At 37.3% G+C, this 26692-nt stretch overlaps 1 non-coding gene and 1 pseudogene across 1 annotated transcript; both read left to right on the plus strand.

The window, feature by feature from the left end:
• The first annotated feature begins 1051 nt into the window (after positions 1-1051).
• LOC136121829 (U6 spliceosomal RNA) lies at positions 1052-1158 on the plus strand. Its single transcript, XR_010655830.1, has one exon. It is a non-coding gene; the product is annotated as a U6 spliceosomal RNA (small nuclear RNA).
• A 21986-nt stretch (positions 1159-23144) lies between these two features.
• LOC136120169 (small ribosomal subunit protein eS12 pseudogene) overlaps positions 23145-26692 on the plus strand; it is a 36924-nt pseudogene continuing 33376 nt past the window's right edge.

A 26692-nucleotide genomic window follows, 5' to 3' on the forward strand; every position in this document is an offset into this window, starting at 1 on the left:
TTTCTGAATAAGTCTGCAGTGCGTCTCAAGCTTTAACGCGTTTATAGATCATCTGGGAAGCTTGTTAAAAAATTTAGATTTTCATTCAACAACTCTGGGGTGGGACCTCAGCTGCTGGTCCCCAGAGCACACTCTGAGTAGCAAGGAGCTAGAAATCTTTCAGAGGATGTGAGTGTGGAGATGCTCCTGACTGGGTGTGTCCCTCCCTCTCGCCCACCTTGCCCTCAGCAGCAATAAGCAACACATGATTTGAAGGTTTTCCTTCTATTTTATTCTGCTACACTTTCTTTTAATTTAGATTTATTTACTGGTTGATGGTAACAGTGTTCTCCCTTAGAAATTCCTCTGAGGTCACCACTTCTTAACATTTAAACCTGTTCTATTTTTTTTTCTCCCTAAGTCTTGAGACTAACTGGGATCTCTGTAATTCCACACAGCTTCCAGTAGAGGTCACTACCTCGTTACAGAAATATTTTCTTTCTTTTTTTTTTTTTTTTTTTTTCCTAAGAGATAGTTCAGTGGCTGGGATGAATTTGCCTTCTCTGGGAAGGAGTCAGCCTAAGGACCAGTTATCTCCAAGGCCACTGGTTTGCACATAATATCCCCTCCATGCAAAAGTGGGAGTGTCAAAGATGGGCAGACTTTTCCAATCCCCTAGGAAAAATGAAGGAAACAACAACTGAAGCATGGCTAAAGGGCTACAAAGTTTAAATGCAGTGTATTAGTTTGCTAGGGTTGCTGTAACAAAGTTCCACAGCTGGTGACTTAAACAACTGAAATTTATTTTCTCACAGTTCTAGAGGCTGGAAGTCCTCAATTAAGGCATTGCCAGAATTGATTTCTTCTGAGGGAAGGATGTGTTCCAGGCCTCTCTCTGACTTATTAGATGGCCGTTTTCTCCCTGTTGTCTTCATATCATCTTCCCTCTGTATGTGTCCATGTCCACACTTCCTTTTCTTATAAGGACATCAGTCATGTTTGATTAGGGCTCACCCCAATGAACTCATATCAATTCAGTTACCTCTTTAAGGACTCTTAATAAATACAATTAGTGCTCACTTCAGCAGCACATATACTAAAATTGGAATGATACAGAGAAGATTAGCATGGTCCCTGTGCAGGGATGACACGCAAATTCGTGAAGCGTTCCACATTTTTTTTTTCTCTTGTGGTGCTGATGTACTTTCTGGTTGTTTCAATATTTTTGTATTCTTTCTAACATATCTGTTAGTTTCCTAGCCTAATTTTTTACTTTGTTATTGTTCTTTTTTTTTTTTTTTTTTTTTTTTTGCCACTCACGCAGCTTGGGGGATCTTGGTTCATGAGCCGGGGGTCAGGTGAAGGAAGCTTCTGTGGTGGGAGCTCCGAGTCTGAACCACTGAACTAATAGAGAAACTCAGACCTCTGGAAATATTCACTGGAGTGAGGTCTCATGGAGGTCCTTGTCTCAGCACCAAGACCCAGCTCTACCCAACAGTCTACAAACTCCAGTGTTGAAGCCTCAGGCCAAACAACCAGTAAGACAGGAACACAATCCCACTCATAAAAATAAAAAAAAAATGAGACGACAAAAAAATATGTGACAGATGAAGGAGCAAGGTAAAAACCTACAAGACCAAATAAATGAAGAGGAAACAGGCAATCAGCATGAAAAAGAATTCACAGTAATGATAGTAAAGATGATCCAGAATCTCGGAAATAGAATGGAGGCATGGATTGAGAAAATACAAGGAATGATTAACAAAGATCTAGAAGAAATAAAGAACAAACACAGATGAACAACACAACAACTGAAATGAAAAATACACTAGAAGGAATCAATAACAGAATAACTGAGGCAGAAGAACAAATAAGTGAGCTGGAAGACAAAATGGTGGAAATAACTGCCAAGTAGCAGAATAAAGAAAAAACAAGGAAAAGAATTGAAGACAATCTCAGAGACCTCTGGGACAACACTAAATGCACCAATATTTGAATTATAAGGGTCCCAGGAGAAGAAGAGAAAAAGTAAGGGTCTGAGAAAATATTTGAAGAGATTATAGTTGAAAACTTCCCTAATATGGGAAAGGAAATACCCACCCAAATCCAGGAAGTGCAGAGAGTCCCATACAGGATAAACCCAAGGAGAAACACACTGAGACATATTAATCAAACTATATAAAGTTAAGTACAAAGAAAAATATTAAAAGCATCAAGGAAAAAGCAAAAAATAACATACCAGGGAATACCCATAAGGTTATCAGCAGATTTTTCAGCAGAAACTCTGCAGGCCAGAAGGGAGTGGCAGAACATACTTAAAGTGATGAAAGAGAAAAACCCACAACCAAGATTATACTACCCAGCAAGGATCTCATTCAGATTCAATGAAGAAGTCAAAAGCTTTTCAGACAAGTGAAAGCTAAGAGAATTCAGCACCACCAAACCAGCTTTACAACAAATGCTAAAGAAACTTCTCTAGGTGGGAAGCACAAGAGAAAAAAAAGACCCACAAAAACAAATCCAAAACAATTAAGAAAATGTAATAGGAACATACATATTGATAATAACCTTGATTGTAAATGGATTAAATGCCCCAACCAAAAGAAAAGACTGGCTGAATGGATACAAAAACAAGACCCATATATATGCTGTCTACAAGATACCCACTTCAGACCTAGGGACACATACAGACTGAAAATGAAGGGATGGAAAAAGATATTCTATGCAAATGGAAATCAAAAGAAAGCTGCAGTAGCAATACTAATATCAGATAAAATAGACTTTAAAATAAAGACTGTTACAAGAGATAAGGAGGAACACTACATAAAGATCAAAGAATCAACCCAAGAAGAAGATATAACAATTATAAATGTTTATGCACCCAACATTGGAACACCTCAGTACATAAGGCAAATGCCAACAACCATGAAAGGAGAAATCGATAGTAACACAATAATAGTAGGGGACTTTAACACCCCACTTACACCAATGGACAGATCATCCATACAGAAAATAAATAAGGAAGCACAAGCTTTAAAGGACACAATAGACCAGATAGATTTAATTGATATTTATAGAACATTCCACCTGAAAGTGGCAGAATACACTTTCTTCTCAAGTGCACATGGAACATTCTCCAGGATCACATCTTGCGTCACAAATCAAGCCTTGGTAAATTTAAGAAAATTGAAATCATATCAAGCATCTTTTCCAGCCACAACGCTATGAGATTAGAAATAAATTACAGGGGGAAAAAAACATAAAAAACACAAACACATGGAGGCTAAACAATATGCTACTAAATACCAAGCGATGACTGAAGAAATCAAAGAGGAAATCAAAAGATACATAGAAACAAATGACAACAAAAACACGACAACCCAAAATCTATGGGATGCAGCAAAAGCAGTTCTAAGAGGGAAGTTTATAGCAATTCAATCTCACCTCAAGAAAAATCTCAAATAAACAGTCTACCCCTACACCTAAAACAACTAGAGAAAGAAGATCAAAGAAGACCCAAAGTCAGTAGAAGGAAAGAAATCATAAAGATCAGAGCAGAAATAAAATAGTAATGAAGAAAACAATAGCAAAGATCAATAAAACTAAAAGCTGGTTCTTTGAGAAGATAAACAAAATTGATAAACCCTTAGCCAGACTCATCAAGAAAAAAAGGGAGAGGACTCAAATCAATAAAATTAGAAATGAGAAAGGAAAAATCACAACTGACACTGCAGAAATACAAAGATTTGTAAGAGAATACTACAAACAACTATATGCCAATAAAGTGGACAACCATGAAGAAGTGGACAAATTCTTGGAAAGGTACAGTTTTCCAAGACTGAACCAGGAAGAATTAAAAAATATGAATAGACCTATCACAAGCAATGAAATTGAAACCGTAATTTAAAATCTTCCAACAAACAAAAGTCCAGGACCAGATGGCTTCACAGGCGAATTCTGTGGAACATTTAGAGAAGAGCTAACACTGATCCTTATAAAACTTTTCCAAAAAATTGCAGAGGGAGAAACACTCCCAAATTCATTCTATGAAGCCACCATCACCCTTAAACCAAAACCAGAAAAAGATATCACAAAAAAAGAAAATTACAGACGAATATGACTGATGAACGTAGATGCAGAAATCCTGAACAAAATACTAGCAAACAGAATCCAACAACACGTTAAAAGGATAATCCACCATGATCAAGTGAGATTTATCACAGGGATGCATGGATTCTTCAGTATATGCAAATCAATCAGTGTGATACACCACATTAATAAATTAAGGAATAAAAACCACATGATCATCTCAATAGGTGCAGAAAAAGCTTTAACAAAATTCAACACCCATTTATGATAAAATCTCTCCAGAGAATGCACATAGAGGGAACCTACCTCAACATAATAAAGGCCGTATATGACAAACCCACAGGAAGCATTATACTCAATGGTGAAAAACTGCAAACATTTCCAATAAGATCAGGAGCAAGACAAGGATGTCTGTTAAAAACTTGTTAAAAAACTTGTTATTTAACATAGTTTTGGAAGTCCTATCCATGGCAATCAGAGAAGAAAAAGAAATAAAAGTAATACAAATTGGAAAAGAAGAAGTAAAACTGTCACTCTTTGCAGATGACATGATACTATACATAGAAAATCCTAAAGACGCCCCCAGAAAACTCCTAGAACTAATCAATGAATTTCGTAAGGTTGCAGGATACAAAATTAATGCAGAGAAATCTCTGGTATTCCTATACACCAACAATGAAAAATCAGAAAGAGAAACTAAGGAAACACTCCCATTTACCATTGCAACAAAAAGAATAAAATACCTAGGCATAAACCTGCCTAAGTCTTTCTCCCTCTGCCTAAGGAGGCGAAAGACTTGTACTCAGAACACTATAAAATGCTAATGAAGGAAATCAAAGATGACATAAACAGATGGAGAAATATACCATGTTCTTGGATTGGAAGAATCAATGTTGTGAAAATGACTATACCACCCAAAGCAATCTACAGATTCAGTGCAATCCCTATCAAACTACCAATGGCATTCTTCACAGAATTAGAACAAAAAATTTTACAATTTGTATGGAAACACAAAAGACACTGAATAGCCAAAGCAATCTTGAGAAAAAAAATGGAGTTGGAGGAATCAGGCTCCCCGACTTCAAATTATACCACAGAGCTACAGTAATCAAGACAGTATGGTACTGACACAAAAACAGAGATACAGATCAGTAGTACAGGATAGAATGCCCAGAGATAAACCCACACACATATGGACACCTAACTTATGACAAAGGAGGCAAGAACATACAAAGGAGAAAAGACAGCCTCTTCAATAACTGGAGCTGGGAAAACTGGACAGCTACATGGAAAAGAATGAAATTAGAACACTCCCTAACAACATACACAAAAATAAACTCAAAATGGATTGAAGACCTAAATGTAAGACCGGACACTATAAAATCTTAGAGGAAAACGTAGGAAGAACACTCCTTGACATAAATCACAGCAAGATCTTTTTTGATCCACCTCTTAGAGTAATGGAAATAAAAATAAACAAATGGAACCTAATGAAACTTCAAAGCTTTTGCACAGCAAAGGAAACCATAAACAACAAAAAGATAGCCCTCAGAATGGGAGAAAATATTTGCAAATGAAACAACAGACAAAGGATTAATATCCAAAATATACAAACAGCTCATGGAGCTCAATATCAAAAAAACAAACAATACAATTAAAAAATGGGTGGAAGACCTAAATAGACATTTCACCAAAGAAGATGTACAGCTGGCCAGGAGGCACATGAAAAAATGCTTAACATCACTAATTATTAGAGAAATGGAAATCAAAACTACAATGAGGTTTCACCTCACACCAGTCAGAATGGCCATCATCAAAAAATCTAGAAAAATTAAATGCTGGAAAGGGTGTGGTTAAAAAGGGAACCCTCCTGCACTGTTGGTGGGAATGTAAATTGATACAATCACCATGGAAAACAGAATGGAGCTTCTTTAAAAAACTAAAATAGAACTGCCATATCACCCAGCAATCCCACTACTGGGCATATACTCTGATAAAACCACAATTCAAAAAGAGACATGTACCACAATGTTCATTGCAGCACTATTTCCAATAGCCAAGGCATGGAACCAACCTAAATGTCCATCAACAGATGAATGGATAAAGAAGATGTGTCACATATATACAATGGAATATTACTCAGTCATAAAAAGAAATGAAATTGAGTTATTCGTAGTGAGGTGGATGGACCTAGAGTCTGTCATAAAGAGTGAAGTAAGTCAGAAAGAGAAACACAAATACCATATGCTAACACATATGTATGGAACCTAAAAAAAATAAAATCGGTACTGATGAACCTAGTTGCAGAGCAGAAATAAAAGATGTAGTCATAGAGAATGGACTTGAGGACACAGGGTGGGAGAGGGAAGCTGGGGTGAAGTGAAAGTAGCATCGACATATATACACTACCGAATGTAAAATAGTTAGCTAGTGGGAAGCAGCTGCATAGCACAGGGATATCAGCTTGGTGCTTTGTGATGACCTAGAGGGGTGGGATAGGGAGGGTGGAGGGAGGCTCAAGACGCAGGGGATATGGGGACAATATGTATGCATATGGCTGATTCACTTTGTTAAACAACAGAAACTAACCAATATTGTGAAGCAATTATACTCCAATAAAGATCTATTAAAAAAATAAAACAGTATGACACTGGTGTAATGATAGACGTATAGATCAGTGGAATGCAGTTGGGTTTCCAGAAATAAACTCATGCATTTATGGCCAATAAATACGTTAAATAAATAAATAAATAAATACAATTAAATTCTGAGGTATGCGGGTATTAGGATTGCAACATATGAATTTTTTTTTTTTTTTTCAGTACACGGGCCTCTCACTGTTGTGACCTCTCCCGTTGCGGAGCACAGGCTCCGGACGTGCAGGCTCAGCGGCCTTGGCTCACGGGCCTAGCTGCTCCGCGGCATGTGGGATCTTCCCGGACCGGGGCACGAACCCGTGTCCCCTGCATCAGCAGGTGGACTCTCAACCGCTGTGCCACCTGGGAAGCCCTACATATAAATTTTTTAAAACATCTTTATTGGGATATAGTTGCTTTACAGTGGTGTGTTAGTTTCTGCTTTAAACAAAGTGAATCAGTTATACATATACATATGTTCCCATATCTCTTCCCTCTTGCGTCTCCCTCCCTCCCACCCTCCCTATCCCACCCCTCTAGGTGGTCACAAAGCACCGAGCTGATCTCCCTGTGCTATGCGGCTGCTTCCCACTAGCTATCTACCTTATGTTTGGTAGTGTATATATGTCCATGCCTCTCTCTCACTTTGTCACAGCTCACGCTTCCCCCTCCCCATATCCTCAAATCCGTTCTCTAGTAGTTCTGTGTCTTTATTCCTGTCTTTCCCCTAGGTTCTTCATGACATTTTTTTCCCTTAAATTCCATATATATGTGTTAGCATACGGTATTTGTCTTTCTCTTTCTGACTTACTTCACTCTGTATGACAGACTCTAGGTCTATCCACCTCATTACAGATACCTCAATTTCGTTTCTTTTTATGGCTGAGTAATATTCCATTGTATATATGTGCCACTTCTTTATCCATTCATCCGATGATGGACACTTAGGTTGTTTCCATGTCCTGGCTATTGTAAATAGAGCTGCAATGAACATTTTGGTACATGACTCTTTTTTTTTTTTATACTTTTTTTTTTTTTTTTTTGCAGTACATAGGCCTCTCACTCTTGTGGCCTCTCCCGTTGTGGAGCACAGGCTCCGGACACGCAGGCTCAGCGGCCATGGCTCACGGGCCCAGCTGCTCCGCGGCATGTGGGATCTTCCCGTACTGGGGCGTGAACCCGATTCCCCTGCATCGGCAGGTGGACTCTCAACCACTGCACCACCAGGGAAGCCCCATGACTCTTTTTGAATTATGGTTTTCTCAGGGTATAAGCCCAGTAGTGGGATTGCTGGGTCATATCGTAGTTCTATTTGTAGTTTTTTAAGGAACCTCCATACTGTTCTCCATAGTGGCTGTACCAATTCACATTCCCACCAGCAGTGCAAGAGTGTCCCCTTTTCTCCACACCCTCTCCAGCATTTATTGTTTCTAGGTTTTTTGATCATAGCCATTCTGACTGGTGTGAGATGATATCTCATTGTAGTTTTGATTTGCATTTCTCTAATGATTAATGATGTTGAGAATTCTTTCATGTGTTTGTTGGCCATATGACTTTTTGATGGGACCCAATTTAGCCCATAGCATGCAATAAATAGACAAACTGTCTTAAGAGAATGGGACTTCATTGAAAAATAGCGCTATGTCTACAGCTATAATTTGTCTGGAAATTCAAATCAAAAGTTTCTTTTCCCTCCATTACCTGAATATGTCTTGAAGATTGAATTAAAATAAAAATCAGCTCCAGTTGTCTTAAGTAATTGTTCATTTTTTGTAGGTGTTACATTTTGATGGCTGATCTAGGAGTAGATCATAGGGGAGGAGAACTCTGAAGCAGGAGACAGGGTACACATCTTCCAGTTACATTATCCAGACCGGAGGCATTTTCTCCTAAATTACGTCCCACCACTATTTCTATCATAATTTCTTTGTTTCAGGTCTGTTGAGTTTCCTTCTTCTTCTTGACATCTTTCCAGAGATCACATGAACTAAAAGTAAAGTCTCTGTTCTTTGAATTCATTAATTCATTCCAAAGACATACTTCAAAGCACCCACTATATTTTTAATACCCTGGGCACATAAACTTGAATGTCAGTAACTTCTCCCTAGTAACTTACTATAATAGAGTAGAAATGTTTGTAAGAGATGTGTGGCCATGTGCCATTGCAGAATAGTTGGGGGGATAGAGTAATTTTAAGGAGGAATCAGGAGATTTTGATATGTCCTTAATTTGGCATTTATTCATATGCCTTAGGAACCCTCTTCTTACCCACCCAAGAATTGTTATTTTTGTATTTCTCAGAAGTCAGTACACATTGTAGGTGCTCAATGAATGCTTGTAGAAGAATGAATAAAATCAGGTGTTATAATTCTCTTACTCAGGAATAAATGTTAAGGTACTATTCTGCAAGGTGGGCTTACTTGGGTGATCTGCCCATTCTGGGCACCAGCCCTTGTCCATCAGGGTCCACACGGGCCACATAACTATAAATCCTATTCCCAGAGGGACTTCATCAGAACAACAAAAAGGTATGTTGTAAATGACTGAACACGAGTTACAGACTTAGAACTTTATAGAATTTAGCTATTTTGAAGATGCAACAACTAAAATGTTATAGACTGGGGTTTTGAGATTAGCATTTTACTTTCTCCTTTCTAAGGAAATTGTGAAAACCTTGGTCATCTCTGGCTGAGAGAATTGTATCCATCTTGATCTCCTTCAGATTTTCAGGTTTATTACATTAGTTCTTTTGTAAGTATTCTGCCTTGTTCTGTCCTATGCCTTTTGGTGTCAAGAAGGTCACTTCTTCACAGTGGAGCCCTTTTTAGTTAAAAGAAAGATTCTAAATTTGCTTTGGGTCCATTTTAAGTGCAGAGACTTCATTAATTACACCAGGAGGAGGTTTCCTAATGCTATAACATCTAGGAGCCTTTGAAAAATTAATTCGAAAAGGTTTTTCTTCCTTATTGTGTGGTTTTGTGTGAATTTGTTTCCTCTTGAGTATTCTGATGGCTGTATCTTTTTTTTTTTAATCCAGATTGCTTTAGAGGATGAGGAGCCTGCTGATTTGATTGCAAATGAAATATAAGCCTCACAGCCAAGAACCATTAATACCATAACATTCTATCTGGTTTTAGCCACTAGGGAAAATTACTATTTAACAAAATGTTGAAATAAATAAATAGTAATTTATGACACCATTGTTCTCTGTTGTTGAAAACCTCACCTTTAAAAGTAGTTATCACATCTTGGAGGGAGACTCATGAAAAGAAAAAGTATTTGAGGGGTTTTCTCCAGTGGTGCTCTCCTGCTTGACTCTTTTTTCCCCCTTATTAACCCACTCCTACTGAAGCAAATATACTTCCACTTTGTTTTTTCCCAATTTCTTTCTGTATAAATACTCTTGGCTTTGAGGTAACATGACGGAGTGAATGCTAGGTCTGAGAGTCCAGAACATAAGCAGACATGAAAACCTCATCACTAGAACATCAAAGGCTAACACAGAAAGTGCTAAAACAGAAATCAAGTTGTTTCCAGCTACCCTTTCTTGTGAGATATTTAGCATCCTGTTCAATATTTGGACACTTGGACTATTCCACAGGCTCCTCAAATCTAAAGTAGAAGTGAGTTAGAGGTAGAAACCTAAATGTGGTCCTTTAGTTATCTGAGCAAGGACATTGTCCCAGTAGATTCTCTCTTGACATGGTTTGTGCTTGGGCTCATTATGTCCTATCAGTATTTTTACTTTTTAGTTATTTATTTTTTGAACTGGTTAAAGATTTAGATCAGAATGGGGACACTGTGTAGAAGCTATTCATGAGGTTTACTTGCCAGTTTATTACAAATTGCATCCCTCTCCCCAGGAAGAACACACTCTGTTTCCTTTAATCTCTTTTATAAGGGATGACAGTATATATTAACAGAGGGCAAGAATAGATCATTGGGTTTAAGTATTAATGATCATCTAATAATAAGATGTGATAGGATTATATTAGAATTGCAAAACTGGTCTATTTATTAAGAGTGGCAGGCTATCAAATTATAAGCCTCAGAGGACAGAGGAATAATTATAATCTTCTAGAAATGCAAAAAGTGAAACTCTTTTGAAAGTCAGTTTTATTATTTTGCTATAAACTATGGCCAAATAAGGTTAACTCCGAAAATGTCTGCTATGTGAAAAAAAATTTTTTTATTAGCATTTAGATGAGACCTCATCTTCTAACACTTTCTGGTAGTTTTTAGAAGAATTCCACCTTTTTGATATGTTCGTTATGCATAAGGATGTTAAGGTCTTATTGATAACATAGAAATTAATATGCTTTTAAAGTGTTTAATTCAGTGTTATAAAATGATTATTAGCTGCAAGTATAGTACATTCTCTAATAGCTCATTACAAAACATGTTATGGTATATATCAGTTAAAAAAGCTTTATATACAGTCTTTGACGACTTGAAAGAAAAGGCAGTGTGAGCAATAACCCTAACACAGGATCTCAAAGTGGGAATTCACATTTCATCTGGAACCTTGACTGACTACTTATAGAACTTCCTCTACAAAACTAAACAAGTCACTTCCCTGATAATAGCAGCTAACTTATTTGGATGTTCTTTGAGCCCCAGTTGAGTGACCTTCATCTGGTGTATTGTCTTCCATTATCTCCAGCCTCACTCAGCCTCCCATTTGGAGTATCTTCATTTTTCTTTCTTGGCTTCTTTATCAGAGCATCTAATTTCAGCTCCTACCCTGTTTCTTCTCTTTATTTCTGAAAAATTTTGAGGAGTGTTCTTTAATAATTAGTTTAATTTATTTGTAATTTTTCAACTCATTGCGTCTTGGCATCAATTCCTATCATTTTACCAAAACCATTCCTAATTGCTGGATTTGGCAGTAATTATTTTCCTGTCATTGTCTTTTTCTTTTTTCTTTTTTAAAAAGTTTTATTTTATATTGGAGTATATTTGATTAACAATGTTGTGTTAGTTTCAGGTGTATAGCAAAGTGATTCAGTTATACATATATGTATCTATTCTTTTTCAAATTCTTTTCCCATTTAGGTTGATATATGTATTTTGGATGTTGGCTTTGAAGATAAAGTACTAGACCTGTAGACCAGCTTGGTGGAGCAGGATGTCATCCCCAAATAGTGACATCTGCATCTGTGAATATTGGGGGGATTCGAAGACTCCAACACATTCACCCTAACAACTTTAGCCAAGCCCTGCACTGGTTCCTCAAGGTGGTCAAAAAATATAACTTATTTACTAATCGTGCCCTCTCTTTTTATGAAAGTGGGATTCTGTAATTACTAAACACTGTTAAAGTACAGTAATTATATTTCATTATACCAACAGGGGGATAATGAGCGTTGACTGTTACCCCCAGAGTCTAGCTTCAAATTTTTTGAGCTCTAGAGCATCAGTGTGGGGCTACATAATGCTAACTTCACTTCTCTCTGATCCCTACAAGGACCATACAGAGTAAAAAGAGACTGCAGTTAATGGTGCCCTAGGAGTAGGAACTGGAGAGGTTAAGACAAGTCCTATACAGGGTAGGCAAATAAGTACATTGATGCAGTTTGACATGAATAAACAGCTTGAAAGCCCAGGAAAATTTTAAAAAGATCTAGAGAAACAACTAGTCATGGTAAATGTGGCCTCAGCCTACATTTCCATGATTAATACAGCAGAGTAAGTTAAAGAATGCCTTTGGAAGGTCACCTCGGTTTCTTGTTAGTTAAAATCAAGACATACAATTTGTCCATTTTAATAGGGCATGGTATCCTTACTATAAAATTCTATCTAGGGATAAGCAGGAAGCTTTTCATGACTAAAAAGTTATATCTAAATAAGTAGAGAGGTAGAAATCTTAATACCTGAATTATAGAGATGAAGTTGGTCTACCTTTCCTGCCCACCAATAAGACTTTGTGTCTCCCTAGAGGTATAAACCATAAGACCTGGAAGCTCTTTAATTCTGTTACCTGATCTACCTATGATGATGGTCCAGGAGTCACTACAATAAACACTGAATTAATCAGGTTCAGAGAAAGTTATTTTTACCTTAAATATATAAAAAACACAGATGACTGAAAAGATAGATTCATTTTCAGGACCCCAGGAGTATTCTCATGCCTTGAAACCTAATGAAATTTACCTTGCTGGGTTTGAGATGTTCTTGGGAACTGCAACATCTTTATTCCTTCCCAACTGGAATGGGAATATCTATTCTATACCTGTCCCACCATTGTATTTTGGGAGCAAATAACTAGTTTGTTAGTTTCACAGGCCCACAGATGGGGAAGAATTTTACACCAAGATGGAGCATAACCCAAGTCTTATTATACTTGATTTAGATAATTTAGAAGATGAGTTTTGGGACTTTTTGTGTTAATGACATTTAGATGAGATTTTTGGATTTAGAGTTGGTGCTAGAATGGGTTAAGTCTTTTGAGGAGGTTGGAAAGGGGTGAATGTATTTTGTACTTGGGAAGGATATGAATTTTGGGAGACCAGGGGCAGACTATTATGGGTTGAATTCTGGTCCCCAAAAGATGTGTTGAAATCCTAAGGCATGGTACTTGTGAATGTGACCTTATTTGAAAATAGACTCTTTGCTGGATTATCCAATGACTGATTTCCTTATAAGGAGAGAGAGCTTTGGGGGCACACAGAGACATAGAGGAGACACAGGGAAGAAGACCGTGTGAAGGCGGAGGCAGATACTGGAGTTATGCTGCCACAAGACAGGAAATGCCAAGGATTGCCAGCAACTATCAGAAGCTAGAAGAGTCAAGGAGGGCATCTTCTTTAGGGCCTTCAGAGAGAATGTGGTCTTATCAACACATTCATTTCAGACTTCTAGTCCTAGAACTATTAGAGAATACATTTCTGTTGTTTTAAGTCACTTGGCCTGTGGTAATTTGTTACGGCAGTCCTAAGAAAGTAATACAAGGTAGGGTTCTATTTATATGAAGTTCTAGAAAATATAAACTAATCTATAGTGACAGAAATTAGATCAGTGGCTGGCTGGAAATACGGGGTTGGTATGTTGGGGACAGGAGGAAGGAAGAAAGGTTTACAAAGGGACGTGAGGAAATTTTGGGAGTGATGGACATACTAATTATTTTGATTGCAGCAATCGAAACAGCATAATGTGCAATTCAAATATGTGCAGTTTATTGTACGTCAATTACACCTCAATAAAGCTGTTAAAAAAGTCATTTCTGGTGAGTAGAATTGGGTTTAGAATGGAATTAAGTGAGGGCTGTTGAAAGAGTAGCAACATAGAATATATTTTCCTTCTTTTATCTATGTTGCTGTTTCTTTTTTTTCTGAGAAAAAGAAAGAAAACATTGTACTTCATTAAATTCTTGGAAATTAGCTCTTAAGTGGATTTAAATGAATTAGCATTAATCTCCCATGGACACTTTTGCCATTGTCCACTTACAGCACCTTTATCCTAACATTTTGCCTTGGTTGGGTTCTATTCTCCCTTTATCAAGCTCAGTAATTGGAAGTCCATTGATAATTGCAGTCATATTATTTGTCTCATTTTCTGTGAGAAACATTTTCCAATGTGCTGTTGTAGTCTTAGGTATAATTCAGTTAGTAGAGACTTTGTCCTAACCAATGCCTTCTTAATGACAGCTGTTTTACTCTGCTGGGGCAGATGAAGCTAACTAGCTTTCTATTAAGGCAAGGTAAGAGGTGGGGATAAATATCTATTTTTTTTCTTTATACAGATCTGATGGTGCTGGCTCACAGATATACATTAATGGTCTTTGCAAAAGATCTTGTGTGATTTGAAGATTTATGATTGGTGAAAAATGAGGGGAAAAAAGGGAATTATAGCTTTGTAGTATTTTACATGGTTGGACAGTTTCTTCTTCTTAAAACCTTTAATGACAGAAGTCTCCTTTAGTTCTCCTCTGATTTCCTTGGCTTTTCATGCTCCTCTTTTTATTTTTGTTTTCCATTTAAATGTACCTCTGTACCTACTCTTTGGATGACCTCCTCTAAATGAATGGCTTCAAGCACTACACTTACTGTTACCACTCACAATTCTTCTGAGCTTTACACTTGTACACACAGCTGCCTAAAGGGTAGTTCTATGTCCCACCTCCAGGTAGTGAGACTTACCTGTTTCCCCCAGTGTCTACTCAATAAAGCTAAACATCTTCACTATTTCTGCTTTTCCTCCCTTCACAGGCAATTCTTTAAAAGTCTTTTACTTTTTTTTAATGTAATTTTTATTTTATATTGGGATATAGTTGATTTACAATGTTGTGTTAGTTTCAAGTGTATAACAAAGTGGTTCACTTATACATATACATATATCCATCCTTTTTCAGATTTTTTCCCTTATATGTTATTACGGAATATTGAGTAGAGTTCCCTCTGCTATAAAGTAGGTCCTTGTTGATTATCTATGTTATATATAGTAATGTGTGTATGATAAATTAGGAGTTTGGGATTAAGATATCCTTTACTTTGTTTTACTTCAATATCTCATATCGCTCCCTTCGTTTCCAGATCTTCCAATTCCTCTCTATTTGAGTTACACACTAGATTGTAGACCATGACCTCTATTTTAATTTTTCTTTTACATATTCCATAGAAATATCTTTTCAAAATGGACAGAGAATCTGCTTGAAGTCCTTTAATATTCTCCAAAATAGTCCCCCCCAAATTCAGAGTTCTTTGTTTAACCAGTAAGATAAAGCCCCTAATCACAAATCTAGCCATATTACTGTGTTTGCTATACATTTTATAAATACCACATTTATCATTTTATCAGGTAAGATAGTTCTCTTATTTTACTAGCTTGTTCTGTTTGTTTGTTTGGGCTTTTTTCTTTTTTGGGCTGATGTGCTGAATTGTTTATCATAAAGGGGTAATGAATTTTAAGTTATTTTCCTTCATTATTGATAAGATTCTATTGTTTTCTCCTTTAATCCATTAATGTAATAAATTAAATTAATTGGATTTTTTAAAAGTTAACCAACTTTGCATTCCTGTGTAAAAAGAAACCTGCCTATGGTTTACTATATTTTTCACATAATTCAGGATTTGGCTTGTCTATATTTTGTTTATGATTTTGAATGTGTGTTCCTGCGTGAGGTTAGTCTATTGTTTTCTTTTCCCATATTGTACTTGCTTGGTTTTGGTATCTAGTACCACTAATTTCAGAAACAATTTCAGGAGTTGGCCCTCTTTTTTTTTTTTACAAAACTCTGGACAAGTTTTGTAATTTGGAATTACCTGTTCCTTGATAGTTTCATGGAACTCACCTATTGGACTGTCTGGGTCTGGAGTTTTCTTTGTGGAGACGTGTTTTTAACTTCTTACTCAAATTATGTAATGTTTATGTAAATAGTAGGGGTCTTCTTGAGCAAGTTTTTGAAAGTTATATATATTTTTGGAATTTGACATCTCTGTTTTCATCTTTGCTGGTCTATTATATCAATAGACTTCTAACATAAAAATTTTTGCCTTATAATTTACCCTCTTTTATTCCAAATTTTTTTAAACATCTTTATTAGAGTATAATTGCTTTACAATGGTGTATTAGTTTCTGCTTTACAACCAAGTGAATCAGTTATACATATACATATGTTCCCATATCTCTTCCCTCTTGCATCTCCCTCCCGCTGACCCTCCCTATCCCACCCTTCTAGGTATTCACAAACCACCTAGTTGATCTCCCTGTGCCACGTGGCTGCTTCCCACTAGCTATACACCCTACGTTTGGTAGTGTATATATGTCCATGCCACTCTCTCACTTCGTCACAGCTTACCCTTCCCTATCCTCATATCCTCAAGGCCATGCTTTAGTAAGTCTGTGTCTTTATTCCCATCCTACCCCTAGGCTCTTCATGACATTTTTTTTCTTAGATTCCATATATATGTGTTAGCATATGGTATTTGTTTTTCTCCTTCTGACTTACTTCACTCTGTATAACAGATTCCAGGTCCATCCACCTCACTACAAATAACTCAGTTTCATTTCTTTGTATGACTAAGTAATATTCCATTGTATATATGTGCCACATCTTCTTTATCCATTCATCTGTTGATGGACACTTGGGTTGCTTCCATGTCCTGGCTATTGTAAATAGAGCTGCAATGAACATTTTGGTACATGACTCTTTTTGAATTATGGTTTTCTCAGGGTATATGCCCAGTGGTGGGATTGCTGGGTTGTATGGTAGTTCTATTTGTAGTTTTTTTTTTTTAACATCTTTATTGGGGTAAAATTGCTTTACAATGGTGTGTTAGTTTCTGCTTTATAACAAAGTGAATCAGTTATACATATACATATGTTCCCATATCTCTTCCCTCTTGCATCTCCCTCCCTCCCACCCTCCCTATCCCACCCCTCCAGGCGGTCACAAAGCACCGAGCCGATATCCCTGTGCCATGCGGCTGCTTCCCACTAGCTATCTACCTTAGGTTTGTTAGTGTATATATGTCCATGCCTCTCTCTCACTTTGTCACAGCTCACCCTTCCCCCTCCCCATATCCTCAAGTCCGTTCTCCAGTAGGTCTGTGTCTTTATTCCTGTCTTCCCCCTAGGTTCTTCATGACATTTATTTTTTTTTAATTCCATATATATGTGTTAGCATACGGTATTTGTCTTTTTCTTTCTGACTCACTCCACTCTGTATGACAGACTCTATGTCTATCCCCATCATTACAAATAGCTCAATTTCGTTTCTTTTTATGGCTGAGTAATATTCCATTGTATATATGTGCCACATATTCTTTATCCATTCATCTGATGATGGACACTTAGGTTGTTTCCATCTCCGGGCTATTGTAAATAGAGCTGCAATGAACATTTTGGTACATGACTCTTTTTGAATTTTGGTTTTCTCAGGGTATATGCCCAGTAGTGGGATTGCTGGGTCATATGGTAGTTCTATTTGTAGTTTTTTAAGGAACCTCCATACTGTTCTCCATAGTGGCTGTACCAATTCACATTCCCACCAGAAGTGCAAGAGTGTTCCCTTTTCTCCACACCCTCTCCAGCATTTATTGTTTCTAGATTTTTTGATGATGGCCATTCTGACTGGTGTGAGATGATATCTCATTGTAGTTTTGATTTGCATTTCTCTAATGATTAATGATGTTGAGCATTCTTTCATGTGTTTGTTGGCAATCTGATTATCTTCTTTGGAGAAATGTCTATTTAGGTCTTCTGCCCATTTTTGGATTGGGGTTTTTGTTTTGTTTTGTTTTTAATTGAGCTGCATGAGCTGCTTGTAAATTCTGGAGATTCATCCTTTGTCAGTTGCTTCATTTGCAAATATTTTCTCCCATTCTGAGGGTTGGCTTTTCATCTTGTTTATGGTTTCCTTTGCTGTGCAAATGCTTTTAAGTTTCATTAGGTCCCATTTTTTTTTCCATTTCTCTAGGAGGTGGGTCAAAAAGGACCTTGCTGTGATTTATGTCATAGAGTGTTCTGCCTATGTTTTCCTCTAAGAATTTTGTAGTGTCTGGCCTTACATTTCGGTCTCTAATCCATTTTGAGCTTATTTTTGTGTATGGTGTTAGGGAGTGTTCTAATTTCATACTTTTACATTTACCTGTACAGTCTTCCAAGCACCACTTATTGAAGAAGCTGTCTTTTCTCCACTGTATATTCTTGCCTCCTTTATCAAAGATAAGGGGACCATATGTACAGGGGTTTATCTCTGGGCTTTCTCTCCTGTTCCGTTGATCTATATTTCTGTCTTTGTGCCAGTACCATACTGTCTTGATTACTGTAGCTTTGTAGTATAGTCTGAAGTCAAGGAGCCTGATTCCTCCAGCTCCATTTTTCGTTCTCAAGATTGCTTTGGCTATTCTTTTGTGTTTCCATACAAATTGTGAAATTTTTTGTTCTAGTTCTGTAAAAAATGCCAGTGGTAGTCTGATAGGGATTTCATTGAATCTGTAGATTGCTTTGGGTAGTAGAGTCATTTTCACAATGTTGATTCTGCCAATTCAAGAACGTGGTATATCCCTTTGTATCATCTTTAATTACTTTCATCAGTGTCTTATAATTTTCTGCATATAGGTCTTTTATCTCCTTAGGTAAGTTTATTCCTAGATATTTTATTCTTTTTGTTGCAGTGTTAAATGGGAGTGTTTTCTTGATTTCATTTTCATATTTTTCATCATTAGTGTATAAGAATGCCAGAGATTTCTATGCATTAATTTTGTATCCTGCTACTTTACCAAATTCATTGGTTAGCTTTAGTAGTTTTCTGGTAGCATCTTTAGGATTCTCTATGTATAGTATCATGTCACCTGCAAACAGTGACAGCTTATTTCCTCTTTTCCGATTTGGATTACTTTTATTTATTTTTCTTCTCTGATTGCTGTGGCTAGAACTTCCAAAACTATGTTGAATAAGAGTGGTGAGAGTGGGAAACCTTGTCTTTTTCCTGATCTTAGTGGAAATGCTTTCAGTTTTTAACCATTGAGGATAATGTTGGCTGTGGGTTTGTCATATATGGCCTTTATTATGTTGATGAAAGTTCCCTCTATGCCTACTTTCTGCAGGGTTTTTATCGTAAATGGGTGTTGAATTTTGTCAAAAGCTTCCATGTATTGATATGACCATATGGTTTTTCTCCTTCAATTGGTTAATATGGTGTATCACATTGATTGATTTGTCTATATTGAAGAATCCTTGCATTCCTGGAATAAACCCCACTTGATCATGGTGTATGATCCTTTCAATGTGCTGTTGGATTCTGTTTGCTAGTATTTTGTTGAGGAATTTGGCATCTATGTTCTTCAGTGATATTGGCCTGTAGTTTTCTTTCTTTGTGACATCTTTGTCTTGTTTTGGTATCAGGGTGATGTTGGCCTCATAGAATGAATTTGGGAGTGTTCCTTCCTCTGCTATATTTGGAAGAGTTTGAGAAGGATAGGTGTTAGCTCTTCTCTAAATGTTTGGTAGAATTCGCCTGTGAAACCATCTGGTCCTGGGCTTTTGTTTTTTGGAAGATTTTTAATCACAGTTTCAATTTCAGTGCTTGTGATTGGTCTGTTCATGTTTTCTATTTCTTCCTGGTTCAGTCTTGGCAGGTTGTGCATTTCTAAGAATTTGTCCATTTCTTCCAGATTGTCCATTTTATTGAAATAGAGTTGCTTGTAGTAATCTCTCATGATCTTTTGTATTTCTGCAGTGTCAGTTGTTACTTCTCCTTTTTCATTTCTAATTCTCTTTATTTGAGTCTTCTCCCTTTTTATCTTGATGAGTCTGGCTAATGGTTTATCAATTTTGTTTATCTTCTCAAAGAATCAGCTTTTAGTTTTATTGATATTTGCTCTTGTTTCCTTCATTTCTTTTTCATTTATTTCTGCTCTGATCTTTATGATTTCTTTCCTTCTGCTAAATTTGGGTTTCTTTTGTTCTTCCTTCTCTAATTGCTTTAGGTGCAGGGTTAGGTTGTTTATTTGAAATGTTTCCTGTTTCTTGAGGTAGGATTGTATTGCTATAAACTTCCCTCTTAGAATTGTTTTTGTTGCATCCCATAGGTTTTGGCTTGTTGTGTCTCCATTGTCATTTGTTTCTAGGTATTCTTTGATTTCCTCTTTGATTTCTTCAGTGATCACTTTGTTATTAAGTAGTATGTTGCTTAGCCTCCACGTGTTTGTACTTTTTACAGATCTTTTCCTATAATTGATATCTAGTCTCATAGCGTTGTGGTTGGAAAAGGTATTTGATACGATTTCAATTTTCTTAAATTTACCAAGGCTAGATTTGTGACCCAAGATATGATCTATCCTGGAGAGTGTTCCATGAGCATTTGAGAAAAATATGTATTCTGTTGTTTTTGTATGGAATGTCTTATAAATATTAATTAAGTCCTTCTTGTTTAATGTATCATTTAAAGCTGTGTTTCCTTATTTATTTTCATTGTGGATGATCTGTCCATTGGTGAAAGTGTGGTGTTAAAGTCCCCTACTATGACTGTGTTACTGTCGATTTCCCCTTTTATGGCTGTTAGTATTTGCCTTATGTGTTGAGGTGCTCCTATGTTGGGTGCATAAATATTTACAATTGTTATATCTTCTTTTTGGATCGATCCCTTGATCATTATGTAGTGTCCTTCTTTTTCTCTTGTAATAGTCTTTATTTTAAAGTCTATTTTGTCTGATATGAGAATTGCTACTCCAGCTTTCTTCTGATCTCCATTTGCATGCAATATCTTTTTTCATCCCCTCACTTTCAGTTTGTATGTGTCCCTAGGTCTGAAGTGGGTCTCTTGTAGACAGCATATATATGGGTCTTGTTTTTGTATCCATTCAGCCAGTCTGTGTCTTTTGGTGGGAGCATTAAATCCATTTACATTTAAGGTAATTATCGATATGTATGTTCCTATTCCCATTTTCTTAATTGTTTTGGGTTTGTTATTGTAGTTCTTTTCCTTCTATTGTGTTTCTTGCCTAGAGAAGTTCCTTTAGCATTTGGTGTAAACCTGGTTTGGTGGTGCTGAACTCTCTCAGCTTTTGCTTGCATGTAAAGGTTTTAATTTCTCCATCAAATCTGAGTGAGGTCCTTGCTGGGTAGAGTAGTCTTGATTGTAGGTTTTTCTCCTTCATCACTTTAAATATGTCCTGTGACTCCCTTCTGTCTTGCAGAGTTTCTGCTGAAAGATCAGCTGTTAACCCTATGGGGATTCCCTTGTGTGTTATTTGTTGTTTTTCCCTTGCTGTTTTTAATATGTTTTCTTTGCATTTAATTTTTGACAGTTTGATTAATATGTGTCTTGGCGTGTTTCTCCTTGGATTTATCCTGTATGGGGCTCTCTGTGCTTCCTGGACTTGATTAACTGTTTCCTTTCCCATATTAGGAAGTTTTCAACTATAATCTCTTCAAATATTTTCTCAGTCCCTTTCTTTTTCTCTTCTTCTTCTGGAACCCCTATAATTCGTATATTGGTGCTTTTAGTGTTGTCCTAGGGGTCTCTGAGATCATCCTCAGTTCTTTTCATTCTTTTTTCTTTATTGTGCTCTGCTGTAGTTATTTCCACTATTTTATCTTCCAGGTCACTTATCTCTTCTTCTGCCTCAGTTATTCTGCTATTGATCCCATCTAGAGTATTTTTAATTTCATTTATTGTGTTGTTCATCATTGCTTGTTTCCTCTTTAGTTCTTCTAGGTCCTTGTTAAATGTTTCTTGCATTTTCTTTATTCTATTTCCAAGATTATGGATCATCTTTACTATCATTATGCTGAATTCTTTTTCAGGTAGACTGCCTATTTCTTCTTTGTTTGTTAGGTCTGGTGGGTTTTTACCTTGCTCCTTCATCTGCTCTGTGTTTTTCTGTCTTTTCATCTTGCTTATCTTACTGTGTTTGGGGTCTCCTTTTCGCAGTCTGCAGGTTTGTAGTTCCCGTTGTTTTTGGTGTCTGTCCCCAGTGGCTAAGGTTGGTTCAGTGGATTGTGTATGTTTCCTGGTGGAGGGGACTAGGGCCTGTGTTCTGATGGATGAGGCTGGATCTTGTCTTTCTGGTGGACAGGTCCACATCTGCTGGTGTGTTTTGGGGTGTCTGTGGACTTATTATGATTTTAGGCAGCCTCTCTGCTAATGGGTGGAGCTGTGTTCCTGTGTTGCTAGTTGTTTGGCATAAGGTGTCCAGCACTGTAGTTTGCTGGTCATTGAGTGAAGCTGGGTCTTGGTGTTGAGATGGAGATCTCTGGGAGATTTTTGCCATTTGATATTATGTGGAGCTTGGAGGTCTCTTGTGGACCAATGTCCTGAACTTGGCTCTCCCACTTCAGAGGCACAGCCCTGATGCCTGGCTGGAGCACCAAGAGCCTTTCATCCACATGGCTCAGAAAAAGGGAGAAAAAATAAGAAAGAAAGAAAGAGAAAGAAAGAAAGAAAGAAAGAAAGGGAAAGAAAGGAAGGAAGGAAGAGGATAAAATAAAATAGGATAAAATAAAATAGTTATTAAAATAAAAAATAATTATTATGAAAAACAATTTTAAAGAGTTAAAAAAAAAAAAAAAAAAAAAACCCGGATGGTCAGAACCCTAGGACAAATCGTGAAAGCAAAGCTATACAGACAAAATCTCACACAGAAGCATACACATACACACTCACAAAAAGAGGAAAAGGGGAAAAAATAATATATCTTGCTCCCAAAGTCCACCTCCTCAGTTTGGGATGATTCGTCATCTATTCAGGTATTCCACAGATGCGGGGTACGTGACGTTGATTGTGGAGATTTAATCCACTGCTCCTGAGGTTGCTGGGAGAAATTTCCCTTTCTCTTCTTTGTTCACACAGCTCCCCGGTTCAGCTTTGGATTTGGCCCCACCTCTGTGTGTACGTTGCCTGAGTGCGTCTGTTCTTCGCTCAGACAGGGCAGGGTTAAAGGAGCAGCTGATTCGGGGACTCTGCCTCACTCAGGCCGGGGGGACCGAGGGGTACGGATGTCGGGCGAGGCTGCGGCCACAGAGGCTGGCGTGACGTTCCACCAGCCTGAGGCGTGCCGTGTGTTCTCCCAGGGAAGTTGTCCCTGTATCACGGGATCCTGACAGTGGCGGGCTGCACAGGCTCCCGGGAGGGGCAGTGTGGATAGTGACCTGTGCTAGCACACAGTTTTCTTGGTGGCTGCAGCAGCAGCCTTAGCATCTCATGCCCGTCTCTGGTGTCCACTCTGATAGCTGTGGCTCACTCCCATTTCTGGAGCTCCTTTAAGCAGTGCTCTTAATCCCCTCTCCTCGTGCACCAGGAAACAAAGAGGCAAGAAAAAGTCTCTTTTCTCTTCGGCAGCTCCAGACTTTTTCCCGGACTCCCTCCTGGCTAGCTGTGGTGCACTAGCCCCCTTCAGGCTGTGTTCACATCGCCAACCCCAGTCCTCTCTCTGGAATCTGACCTCTGAAGCCCAAGCCTCAGCTCCAAGCCCCTGCCCATCCCGGCAGGTGAGCAGACAACCCTCTAGGGCTGGTGAGTGCTGGTCAGCACCGATCCTCTGTGCAGGAATCTCTCTGCTTTGCTCTCCGCACCCCTCTTGCTGTGCTCTCCTCCGTGACTCTGAAGCTCCCCGCCTCCACCATCCGCAGTCTCTGCCCACGAAGGGGCTTCCTAGTGTGTGGAAACCTTTCCTCCTTCACAGCTCCCTCCCACTGGTGCAGGTCCCATCCCTATTCTTTTGTCTCCATTTTTTCTTCTTTTCTTTTGCCCTACCCAGGTACGAGGGGATTTTCTTGCTTTTTGGGAGGTCTGAGGTCTTCTGCCAGCGATCAGTGGGTGTTCTATAGGAGCAGTTCCACGTGTAGATGTATTTCTGATGTTATCTGTGGGGAGGAAGGTGATCTCTGTGTCTTACTCTTCCACCATCTTCTCCAGAATCCCCTATTCCAGATATTGTTAATTTGTGCCTTCTATTTTTTTTCTTGGTAACTCTTACCAGAGTTTTGTCTGTTTTATCAGTTATTTTAGAATATTAATATCTAACTTTTAAAAAGTCTCTGTTTTATATTGTTTTATAATATTATTTTATATTTCATTAATATTAATTTTGTTTTTATCTTTATATCCTTCCATATGCTTTGGATTTATTCTTGTTCTTAGCTTCGTGAGCTTGATCTATTCATATTTACTTTTATAACTACATTCTCGGTTTTATTTTTGTATCCTATTTTTTTTATTTCTACTTGTCTCACTTTATCTTGGATCCTGTTTTCCTCCTTTCTAGCTTTCTTTTGGATTGATTTTCTTTTCATTCTATTTATTCTCCTTTACAGGTTTGCAATTTATACATTATATTTCTATGCTATAATTTTCTACACAGAAACCACTATTTATCAACTTAAAAAGTTCAAAGCTATAAAATAATGTTAGGAATGAAATGGGATAGGACTCAGATTCATATATAATAAGAAAACAATGAAAATCACTTAATGGCAGTAGATTAAGAACATAATAAAACAGGAAATATTCTAAAAATCTAATTTATCAAACCTGAGTTAAAAATGATCTGCGTATATTTATAACCATTAAAAATTGAACAATGGTTAAAATTTACATGTCAAAATATTAGCAGACTCAAGCAATTTTCTGAAAGCTTCAGCATCTCTGTCATGCACTCATTATTCTTAAGAATAGAACATAGGAAAAGTTTTACAATGCTATAGGTGAATTTAAAGTAAATATTCTTAAAAAGTGAGTACATACTCAAAGCAGCAATGTAAAAATAACTTAAAATACTGTGACTAAGTAGGATTTAACTCAGGAATATAAGAAAGAGATTAAAGAAGAAAGGACATATAAAAATAATAGTAGATACAGAAAAAACATAAAATCAACAGCAATTCATGATGAAAAATACACAGTGAATTAGGTATAGAAAATAATTTTTTCACCTAATAAAAGGCACTGCCAGTAATCCATAGGATACAGAGGTAATGAAGGCAAATATGAACATTCTTTTCAAAATCAGGAACCAGATAATTATCTGTGAGAGCACTCCTTCTATTTTATATTTTACTGAAGTTTTTATTCACTAGTCCTTCTGTTGATCTTTTTCCATTTTTTTTTTTGGGTGAAGTAGGCTAAATTTGTCTCTTAGTAGTTCTTCATGAAAGACTCATGTGACTAATATTCCCTGTTTTCTTGAGAGTTCAAAACATTTTGTTTGGAGCCTGTATAATTGGCTATATCCTGGGATCCCAGAACCTTCTAAATATTATTAAAAATTTGCACAGAGTAAAGTTCACTCTGTGCTTTAAAATTCATGGCTTGTGACAAAGGCATAGTGTTACATATCCACAATTACAATATCATACAGAATAGATTGACCATGCTAAAAACAGATCAGTCTCCTGTGCTTTACTCATGCTACCTTCCTCTACCCCTGAGCCTCTGGCAAACACTGATCTTTTTACTACAGCTATACTTTTGCCTTTTTCAGAATGTCATATAATTGGAATCATACAGTATGTAGCCTTTTCAGAATGGCTTCTTTCACTCAGCAATGCATATTTAAGATTCATCCATGCTGAGTGTGGATTAATAGCTCATTTATTTTTATTTATACTAAATAGTATTCCGTAGTATCAATGTACCAAAGTTTGTTTATGCATCAATGTACCAAGTTTATGCATTCGCCTATTTAGTACATCTAGGTTGTTGAAGGCTTTCTGTGATTATTAATAAAGCTGCTATAAAAATTTGCCTGCTGGTTTTTGTGTAGAAATAAGTTATCAAATCAATTAGGTAAATATTTAAGAGCATGAATACTGGGTCACATTTAAGTTTATGATAAGTTTTATAAGAACCATCAAGCTGTCTTCTAAAGTGGCTGTACCATTTTGCATTCTCCCCAGCAATGAGGGAGAGTTCCTACTGCTCCATCTCCTTGCCAGCCTTTGGGGTTACCAGTGTTTTGGATTTTAGCCATTCTTATAGGTGTGTAGTGATGTTTAATTTTTTTTTTTTTTTTTTTTTTTTTGCGGTACGCGGGCCTCTCACTGTTGTGGCCTCTCCCGTTGCGGAGCACAGGCTCTGGACTCACAGGCTCAGCGGCCATGGCTCACGGGCCCAGCTGCTCCACGGCATGTGGGATCCTCTCAGACTGGGGCACGAACCCGTGTCCCCTGCATCGGCAGGTGGACTCTCAACCACTGAGCCACCAGGGAAGCCCTCATTGTTGTTTTGATTTCCATTTCCCTAATGACAAATGATGTTGACTGTCTTTTCATATGCTTATTTGTCATTTGCATATCTTCTTTGGTGAGGTGTCTGTTCAGATCTTTAGTCCATTTTGGGAGATCATTTCTTATTGTTGAGTTTTAAGAGTTCTTTGCATATCTGGATACAAATCCTTTATCATATGTGTGATTTTCAAGTATTTTTTCCAGTCTGAAACTTATCTTCTAATTTCTTAATAGCATCTTTCATAGAGCAAAAGCTTTTAATTTTAATACAATCAAACTGATTAATTTTTTTTCTTTTATGGATCATGCCTGTGGTATGT

The sequence above is a fragment of the Phocoena phocoena genome, chromosome 3 (genome assembly GCF_963924675.1).
Source record: "Phocoena phocoena chromosome 3, mPhoPho1.1, whole genome shotgun sequence".
Lineage (NCBI taxonomy): Eukaryota > Metazoa > Chordata > Mammalia > Artiodactyla > Phocoenidae > Phocoena > Phocoena phocoena.